This window comes from Neomonachus schauinslandi, chromosome 14 (assembly GCF_002201575.2).
Source record: "Neomonachus schauinslandi chromosome 14, ASM220157v2, whole genome shotgun sequence".
NCBI lineage: Eukaryota > Metazoa > Chordata > Mammalia > Carnivora > Phocidae > Neomonachus > Neomonachus schauinslandi.
In genome coordinates, this window is record NC_058416.1 from 73,072,955 (window position 1) to 73,083,662 (window position 10,708).

The window sequence follows — 10,708 nt, forward strand, 5'->3', positions numbered from 1 at the left end:
GCATTTCCAGCCCAGTCAAGCCACATGATGACGTGGCTCTGTCCAACAACATGTGAACTGGAAGAATCATCAAGCTGAGCCCAGTGGAACGCAGAATCATGGGAGATAATAAATAGATGGTTGTTATTTGAAGCTACTACGTTTTGGGGGTGGTTTGCCATGCAGCAATAGCTAATTGAAATGAAATGGATATGAATGCTCCAGTAAGATGCTCCTGACCCCACAGAGAGAGGCAGGGAAGGCTCCCTGGAGGAGAGAGCATCTGGAAGTCTTATGAGATTTGTGGGTTAAGCAGGTGCACAAGGATCCTAGCTCTCATTCACGAGTCAACCCTCTACTTGATGCTTTTGAGTCCAAGGCAGGTTAGTGATAAGAAAAAGAATTCTAAAATCTTCTCTCACCCAGATAATTTTTTCTCCTCTTTAGGGATCAGCCCCACTTCCCTGGCACTAAATCAAAATGACAGGGCCTCCAAATTGGTTCAGGTGCTCATATTTGTAAAAATGTCTTTTGCTGGAAAAAGCCTGCTATATCTAATTTCTGCCCCGAGCACATTTTTATAGTTAAGCTATATTATAAATGGCGTTTAATTTAGCCAGCAATGTCAGGCCTACATTCAAACGAGAGCCAGTGATAATATATATGAAATCCTTTTGTACGTTCTGATCAGGGTTTGGGAGGAGGGGAGTGGTGGGTTAAATTATCTTTGTCCAAATTTATATTCTTTTCTTCTCCTCTCTGCTGCTTTTTCTGTGTTCCAGCCACCAAGGGGAGGACATTGAAAGCCTTTCAAAGCACCAGGCCAGGTTCGAGGGGGGCAAGTCTGTGGATGAATCGAGGTTTTAAACACAGTTGAGGGGTCAAGGGCCGGGAGGCCTGTGGACTTCCGAGCAGGCTCAGAGCATGGGCCTCCCTTCCACCGTGGTTGGAGAGAGATGGTTTCAGGAGCCGTGGGCTGAGAGAAACAAACTCAAATAGTTCTAGACCTTAGCTGGGAGGCAGGAGACAGGTGAGCCTGTCTCATGATGAGGAGTGAGGGGGTGGGATTACTCCTTCAAATCCTGTCTGCAAAGTCCTCCTTCCTTACCCCCCTCCACCTCATAGAAGCTTTTTCTAACCAGAACAGGCCACTCCCCTGCTTATAGTGAGCTTCTAAGAGCAAGAGAATAGGGTCCCTGAATGCCTCCCAGCAGCCCCCCTGCCCTACAGGACCTGACCCACCCACCTCTTCACTTCTTTTTGCCCAATTCCTTCCCTGCCCTTGATACTCCGGCCACATCAGCTTTTTGTTAGGTCTTCAAATGCCCCAAGCTCTGGCGACTCATCCAAGGCCAAGCCCAAGGTTGCATCCTGAGCACTAAGGCATCCCTGACTCAGCCTGTCCCCAACAAGTGCAGAAGCAGAGAAGAGGGCTGATGGTAGCAATAAGTCACGTCAGGGAGGCCGTCCCCGCGCCCGGCAAGTCCAGGCCTGGTTCTCAGGAAGTTGGGTGTGATCAATCACGCACGGGGCACACTTATTTGACTCATTACAAGAGTTAACTAAGTTTTCAGGGAAGAGAGGAACTGGGAGACCTGGACTGTCTGGGGAAGAGAACACCGTGGGCTAAAAGTAGACTCCCACCCCCCTCTATACCACAGAGAGGCAGTGAATTCTTTCCCAGTCACTCTGACTTGGATATAAATCCCAGCTCTGGGTCTTGCCAGACCTTAAGCAGATGTGATGTTAAGCAAATCAGTTAATCTCTCCAAGCCTCAGTGGCTCCTGCTGTGAAATGGGGATAAACAGACTTTACGGAGCTGGACTGTTTTGTGGCTCACATGAGGGAATGAGAGGAAGGGGCTCAGCATGCACCTGGTAAGCGTAATCATCATGAACAAAAGAATCATAAAAGGTTGTGGCTTAGAGGTCAAATAATCCAGGTACAGTTACTGATGCCTCAGTAACCTCTGGAGGAGACAGTGTGTGGAGGTTCCTAGGCAGTAGGCAGGGGTGTAGCCCGAGGATCTGGGTCTTAAAAGCTCCCCATGGGTTTTCAAGTCATGTTTTGGAAACTACTGATAAAGCCCAGGCACTAAATTTAGAGATGGAGAAACTGAGCCCAGAGAGGGACAGAGATGGGCCCAAGGTCACACAGCACATCTTTGGCAGTTGTGTCAACTCCAGGACACAGATCTCTGACTCCCAGTCAGGTGGTCTTCCTGATGGTCCAAGCCGAGCGGTTGTATTAGGTCACATGGGGGTTCCTGGCTCCGGCTGAGCCCCCAAGGCTAGTGTGAGGGATTCCCACTCAACTCATGCTCTTGGGGGTCACTGATGCTCTCAGAGTCCCCGGCTGTCTTTTTAATCCTTTCAGTACACAGTGCCCATGAGAATGTCTGATGTTCTTTGGAAACTCTCTATCTTGTGTACTCTCACAGATGAATACACCAAACCCCTTTTCTCTCATTGCAAGGTGGGCCATCATTTTACCTCATGATGCAAATATAGAATAATCTGCATGCATGTGACACAGCCCAGCAATGGACTATTAATGCACATTCGCTGAATAAATGAAGCGACGAACATGCTGACTCAGCGAACACATGAAACATCACAGAGAGTATAAGTTCCTTGAGGTGTGGCATTGTACAGTACACACACTAAATATTTGCTGTTTGTGGTTGAATCAGTGAATCAGGCCCCAAATTGCCCACAGCCTAGTGCGGAAAACAGGGGTATAAGCAAAAGTTAGAATAGTGCAGGTCTGTTACTTTAACAGGGGTGCCTGCCTGGGGACGTGGAAGCATAGCCAAGGGAGGGGGAGCGGAGGGGAGGCTCTAGGAAGGGATCCCAAAAGGGAATACAGGCATTGGGAGACTGGGGAGGGAGAAAGGGAGCCAGTGAAGACACCCTGACTTGGGGGACCTTGGGGCCTTGTTCCAATCACAGAAAAGAGGCCCAAGAAGGAGAAAGGCAGGTTACAGACGAATACGGACGACATGGTGCCATTTTGTAAGAATTCAAAGTGTATGTGCCCAAATTGAGGGCCATTCTACAAAATAATGGGTCTGTATCTTCAAAAACACCAACGTCAGGAAACACGAAGGCCAAGGAATCATTCCATCATGGAGTCTCTCTGGCCCTCAGTTTCTTCATCTGAAAAACAGGACTAATTTTCTCTATCACTAGCCCTTCAAAATTGTTTGCGACAACCTAATCCAATAAGGGGTATCCTCTGCCACACGCACAGAATAAATGACTATTTTTATTACTACTTAGAATAAAACTACCCCAGGACCTGAGGAATTAATTTGTTTTCAGCCAAACCTCATTAACTGATTGTCCAAGTTTATGCATTAAGGAAATAATGGCATATTATTTATGCACATACGCACACTTGGCTACCTCTCGGCAACTCTGCTCAGAATGTATTTTCCCACATGTGCAAGAGAACAAGGAGCCAACATACTGTTGCCATAAGTGAAGTCAGTAACATTGCCCTTAGCGGGGTTTCCTGGAGTTCTGGCCTCTGTTTCTACAAAGTCTGGGATGGTTATAGAAGTTTCTCTTAAAGTGATACATTTACGTGGCCCATGAAAGAGCATCACCTAAAAAGATGTTGTTGTTGTTGTTTTTCCCTAGAGATGACTGGGTGAGACCACACCACCTCATTACGTGTAGATACCAACCAGGACTAGTGGCCCTGCGAATGCACCGTTCCTAGCTCTGGTCCCTTGGAGAGAGCTGCTCTCTGCCTGGAATTCATCAGGCCAAAATGAGAGAGAGTGGGGAAGAGAGAGAAAAGAACTTGCACATCTGAGTCACACCTGAGTCGGCAGAATGATTGCATGTTAGGTTCTCTGAGGGCAAGGTTATGCCTTACTTACTTCTGCACCTCTAGCGCCTACCAAGTGCTTGCTACGGCACAGAAGGTCTTGAAGGAAGAGCAAGTGGATCTTGAATGAATGAAGGAATCCTAATCCACCAGTGCTTAGCCATCTGAGCTCCAGCTTCCTTATCTATAATCAAATATCTATAAGAGTCACCCTCGGGGAGACGAACCATGAGAGACAATGGACTCCGGGAAACAAACTGAGGGTTCTAGAGGGGCGGGGGGTGGGAGGATGGGTTAGCCTGGTGATGGGTATTAAGGAGGGCACGTTCTGCATGGAGCACTGGGTGTTATACCTAACAATGAATCATGGAACACTACATCAAAAACTAATGATGTAGTGTATGGTGATTAACATAACAATAAAAAAATTAAAAAAAAAAGAGTCACCCTCGGGGGCTCTGCTAGTAATTAAGCAAGATTCTATAAATTAAGCCATGGTGGGGATTCTAGAGCATTATGGGAATTTGTTTCCTTCACAGCCTTTCCGGGGATCTACTTTCTTCGGAAACAGGGTAAGTGGAGGCATAGTGGAGAGACAAGACAGGTAAGACCCAGACATTGCCTTCTGGAAGCCCCTGATGGCAAGAGGGCTCAGGGAGGACCAGGCTATGCCCACGTGGTTCCTCGTCTGGGGTTTTATGGCTGAGCTGAGCTGAACCTTGATCATTAAATAGTAGTCAGTGAGTGATGGGTTCACCCAATCGGACCTCTGCTTTCTGCTTAGAACCTCAATTTTATTAACCAAGATAATAAAATGCCTTAAATTGGGAAGCAGAGGCTAGGTGGTTGCTTTAACATCAATGTTCCTATCTGAATTCCTACAGAAATCATAGCTATAGGGTCCGCGCAGCTGCAAATTCTATTCCAGCTGGGAATGATACACCAAGTCTCTCTTCCTCTCTCAAGACTCTTGGGAACGGTTGCTCATTCATTTACTCGTAGTAGTATCTACACTGAGTATCCAATTCTTTTTAAAGATTTTATTTATTTATTTGAGAGAGAGAGAGAGAGAAATCATGAGCAGAGTGGTAGAGGAAGAGGGAGAAGCAGACTCCCCGCTGAGTAGGGAGCCCACCGCAAGGCTTCATCCCAGGACCCTGAGATCACAACCTGAGCCGAAGGCAGACGCTTAACGGACTGAACCACCCAGGCGCTCCCTGAGTATCCAATTTCTATCAGGCACCGTGCTAAGCTACTGATGGAAAATTCCCTATTTTTGTCTCATACCAACTAGATGAAAAAGGTACCGTTATTTCTCCCTTCTATACTGTTTCCATAAAGTACAAACAACTTGCCAAGGTTTATATGGCTCGTAAGTGACAAAGCTGGGATCCAGACTCAAGCTTCTGGGATCCTAACGTCTGAGGTCTTGGCCACCGCCATATGCCCAGTGAGCACCTGCTGACTGCTCAATGCGCCACGCTCTGAGTTACATGTTGGTGACAAAGACACGAGGTGTTCTTAGTCTGGGAGGAGGACAACCATGCATTCGCATGCATGCTAATAATAAGCACTTCTCGCACACTAATTAAGAATGATTACACTTCAACATTCATTCATTCCACAGCTCTGCATTTACTGAGCTTCTGTTTTCTGGGAGATGTACTGCTCATTGAGAGGAAATGCAACACATCCCCTGCCTTGGAGGACCTCATTGTCTAGAAGCAGGGAGAAAGGCTTTCAAACTCTTGCATCTGTGGGGAAGTGATTGATAGTGATTGTAATCTGATTGTGGATGCATCCCCTGGCTGGACACCTGCTCTGCTCTAGCAGGAGACCAGGTCCTGGGCTTGTAATACCTCGAGGTGGGTACACAGTGAGACTGCGTCCTTCCGATTTTTCTGTGACATCAGTTGTAGGACATGATACATGTTGAATGAGTATACGATGATGATATGATGACATCATAAATATTATCTAATATTATATATGTTACTGTAAGTATTGAACGCCTACTGGGTACCAACCACTATTCTATGCATTTTATAGGGTCAACTCATGAATTCTCACGCATCCTGAGATGTGGGTCCACTGATCATTGTCCTTTCACAGCTGAAGAAACGGAGGCCCAGAAAGTTCAGTAACTTGCCTAAGCTTACACATTCAGATTAACAAGAGCGGTCTGAGGCTTTCTTTAGAAACAACAATAAAGTGTTGCTTTTAACCCCAATTGAAGTAAACGTATGCAAATGAGCCCCAGCACATCATTTTTTATTTATGCCATAAATTAGGCAAATTTCCCGTCCTGAAGCCGTGGAAAACTAGGACTGATTCCACATATTTTTCACTAATTTCCAAGGTGGTTGGCTCCAAATTAGCTTTACAAGTCCGTAAACCTACCTTGGAGGGGGCATGGAGGTAGAGGTCTGATCAAAAGTCTGTAAGGAATGAGGAATCAGAGGATTCTTTGTCCGTCTGTCTCCTTTTGCTCATAGCTTTACAGTTTAGTGGTGCACTTCCACATCCAGGGCTGCCACATACAGTTGCATAGGTTGTGCACTGCTTAACTTCAGGGGCGGGGGACCATTCACCTACACTGCTGGAGATGGTCGGGGAGGTGACATAAGCATTGCGATCTCACAATCCACCCTATGGGGGAGGCACAGGAAGCATTACATTCTCTTTTTGCAGATGGAAACTGAGGCTGAGTTGATCAGACCCCTTCCTCCAGCATAATACAACACAGAAACACCAGGGTTGGGATCCACGTCCAGGCCTGTCTCAGTCCTATGCCAGTGCTTAGTCCACCAGTCTCAGAAAGTGTACTCTGAGTACATTCTTTTAAACACCTCTTCCTTCTGTTTCCATAATATTAAAGCTTTGAAGAAATCACAACATTATATAATAGCCACATTACTAAAACCATGCAGAGAAACCACATGTTTGAAAAAGCACATTCTGTTTTCCCACTAACCTCTGCCTTTGCTCCTAAGTGCATTGTTCTCATTCCAGGTGAACCTTCTCATGAGGAGGGGGAGGGCTCCTGAGGCCCTATCTTGAAGATGCTCTTCTTTTTCTACCCCAGCTTGATGGGCAGAGAATGGACCCCTTGAAATATACCCAGTTACACCAGTTTATGAGGACCCCCTCTCATAAACGCCCACTTCAAATGATCTTTCCCTAAGCTTACCCAAATGATGGGAAGACTGTGCATTTTCTGCAAATACTTTTTAAAAAAAGATTATTTATTTTATTTTTTTTTATTTAGAGAGCGTGGGGGGAGGGGCAGAGGGAGAAGGAGAGAGAGAGTCTCAAGCAGACTCCCCACTGAGTGCGGTGTCTGACGAGGGGCTTGATCCCATGACCCTGAGATTATGACCTGAGCCGAAATCAAGAGTTAGAAGCTCAACGGCCTGAGCTACCCAGGCACCCATCTGCAAATGCTTTTGTGCCCTTTGCTTCCCAAACTGGGGTCATTTGTGGCCAAAAATGCATTTCTTTCTTTCCTTTCTTCCTTCCTCCCTCCCTCCCTTCCTTTCTTTCATCCATTCAACAAACCGCTGAGAATAAAGAAGTAATATGAGACAATCCCTGACCCCAAGGACCTCACTGCCCAGTGAGGAAGGGAGATGAGTCAGCAGATACACTTGTGATCTTTCCCAGTTCTTAGATATATTTATCAGTGAGGCCACAGCTTGATGACTACGGATGAAAAGAGTTCCAGGGCCACATCGTGGCAATTGGAAGGATTGAGAAAGCAACTATGGAGGACGGCAGAGCCGGAGTGTGAAATGTTACTAGTGGTGATCGCTCTCTACCCCAAGTACGGACGGGACTAGCTCTGTGTTCTGCCTCACGGCATGCTTACCACACCTGCCACAGATGATTGGATTAAACATGAGCAGCCAACCTCTTGCCCCAGCAGGACAAGCCATATTCCTCAGGAATCTGAACAGGGAAGCATGAAGAAGTTGAGTGTTAGGGGCTATGTCTGGACTGCCATGACCTAGAGCAGTACGATCCAACAGAACTTTCTACCAAGATGATAATGTTCTCTCTCCAACATGGCGGCCACTAGCCACACATGGCTACTGAGTACGTGAAATGTGCTAATGGGACTGAGGAATTCTAACTCCAATTTAATTTCATTTTAATGAATTCACATTTAAAACTAAATAGCCACATGTGGCTAGTGCCTACCATATTAGATGGTGCACATGCAGAGTTTGAGCTGGAGAAGCCATGACAGCCCATGCGTAAGTAGAGGTGATGAGGGAGATCACTGGTGAGTGAGCAGAAGGAGGCAGGCGAGAGAGAGAGAGAAAGAGCCAGAAGCAACAGATGCAGGGAGAAGCAGATGCTATGGAAGAGAGAAATGGAGGAAAGGAGCCCATCCCTGGAGCATCCTTGGCCCAATATTTGGGGTAACTTCTTAGTCTTGATCTATCCTAAATGACGCTTTGCTCTGTAAAGCCAAAAGAAAGACTGGTTCCTCTCTTGGAAGCCAGCATTGATCTGAGAATCTGAGAATCAGCTAAGATTCAACAAATCATTGCCATCATCGTCATCACTCCCCCCACCCCAATCATCCCAGTTCAGTGACTTGTCTAAGATCACACCATTAGGTTGGAACCAATATCCGTCACTCCAGAGTCTGGGCTCTTTATTGCACTTTACTGCCTTGCTGGGCTCTTAGTCCTGAGTCAGTGCTCCATTTCGGCATCCCAGCTCACTCATTTATGATGCAAAACCTTGGCACATGCCTACCCCCAAACTGGGAGTGGGTGAAACCAAACAAGGAAACCATCACCCACTGACTCATACCCACCCCTCTGCCCTATAGGACTTGTCTGAAGCTCCAGACTCCACATATTAGACTGTACCCACCCACCTTGCTCTAACTTCCAGCCCTTGAGTCATCCTTGCTATCCATCTACTTGCCCAAGGCTGGCCCTGACCACATCATCCATGCCTCAAGCAACCCTTCCCCAGATCTCTACACCACACACCACCACTGGGTTTCTCAATGAGCCACTCTGTATGGCCCATGGTGAGAGCAGGGAAGCACGGGGAGGGGGGCACCTGGCCTGGGACCTGCACCCCCCTGAGCCTCCATGCTTTATTCTTGCTTGCTTGACTCGAGCCATCTGCTTGGATGGCACCATTCCCAGGTGTGAGCTGGTCCGCGAGTGCCTCAAAGATTCAAGTGCCAAGTCAGCACGGGAGGGAGCTACGGCTTGATTTCAGCTTCTGCTAACGCTCCTTTTATGCAGTCACTCTGCCATGGCCTCACAATGTAAATATCCAATTTGGGTAATGGATGCCATTGGTTTCTTGGAGACAGATGTCTTAAGGCTCTCCACGGGTCCCCGAACACACATTAGAGGAGGGCAGGGATTCCACTGTTCTTAAAAGAGGGTAAAGTTCCTTTAGAAAAGAAGTCAGAAAACAGGAGTCAGAGGTTCGAGTCCTGGCTCTGCCACTCAATTGCAGTGACACCTTGGGTGAGTAGGTCCTTTCTTGTCTTTGGGTCTCTGTTCTCAGTAAAATGAAATTATCAGAGAACGGACTGAGGCAGGTTGAGAGGCTGAAGAACTGCTAAGATCTGATAAATACAACAGACCCCGGGAAGGGTACCTTGCTAACTTTTTCTGGAAAGCATGTCAATACTAAGGCCCCCTTTATCACATCCTCTCTGGGAAAATGAGCAGAGCACAGACCATTGCCCCCACGTGAGGCCCACTGACGGCTCGGGGCAACCAAGCTCTCGTCAGCATCTCACAGAAAGCAACTCTAAACATGGGTTTTTATTCCCTTTTCTAGTTTCTGCAGCTGCCAGGGACCCAAGAGAAGGCAGATTCTACAACACCCAGTGTCGTGCCCAGAAAGTTTCTATTTTGAAATGAGCTAAGCCACAGGGTAAATAATTGCAGCCAATATGCCCTTTGGAAAGAGACACGGCTCCGGCTGGGACCCATTGAGTGGCCGGCCTCGTGGCTGTGTGTTTGCACAAAGGTTGTTGCTGTTCTTCACAAAGTGTCTCTCTCTCCTTCCTCCTCTAATTCCTCTTTCTCATCTTCCTTTCTGTAGAATTTGCCGGTGATTTCACATCTCTTAGCTCACTGATTTTCCTCACAGCAATTCCTTGAGGTAGGATGCTCTTGTCGTTTCCAGTTTTCAGGTGAGGAGCCAAGTCTCCAACAGGCTGCCCAAGACCACACAGATGTAGGAGAAAGAGTCAGGAATCGAATTCAGATCTTCAGACTGATGCTACCTCCCCACAACTGGTATTAAGGTGAAAGGTAATTTAGCATGGTTTTACAAACGGGTTGAGCCTTATGCTGGGTGAGATACAGGCTGAGAGACATATGGATGAGGAAGCTTCGGTTGAGGGTTTTGAGGGAGACATGTGAAGTGGTAACTCATGCATTGTGAGTACCTGAGTTAACTATAATAGAGGGATAAAATGTGAAGGGAGGGGTGCCCAGAGTATAATTAATAACTGGCACAGAGAAGAGAGAGGCAAGGGAAGTTTTCACAGAAAAAGACAAACAGTGACTGGGTTTTGAAGGATGAATAGAAGCTCACCAGCTGAATATTGGTAGCAATAATGGCAACTTTTTATTGAGTGCTTGCTATGGGCTACATGTATGTACCTACTTTGACTATTGGTAACAATCTTGCAAGGGAGACAGGACCCTGATCTTACATATCAGGCCCACAGTGTTCAGAGCACTGAAGTGCATAGCTCAAGGTCATGCTGCTCAAATCAGCCAGCTGGGCATTTCATCTTAAGCTATACAGACTCTTAGGATGACAGGCCAGTTTGAAGGTACTGCATGATAAGAAGGATGCTTCACCCAGGAGTCATCAGAGGGCCTATGGAGGGTT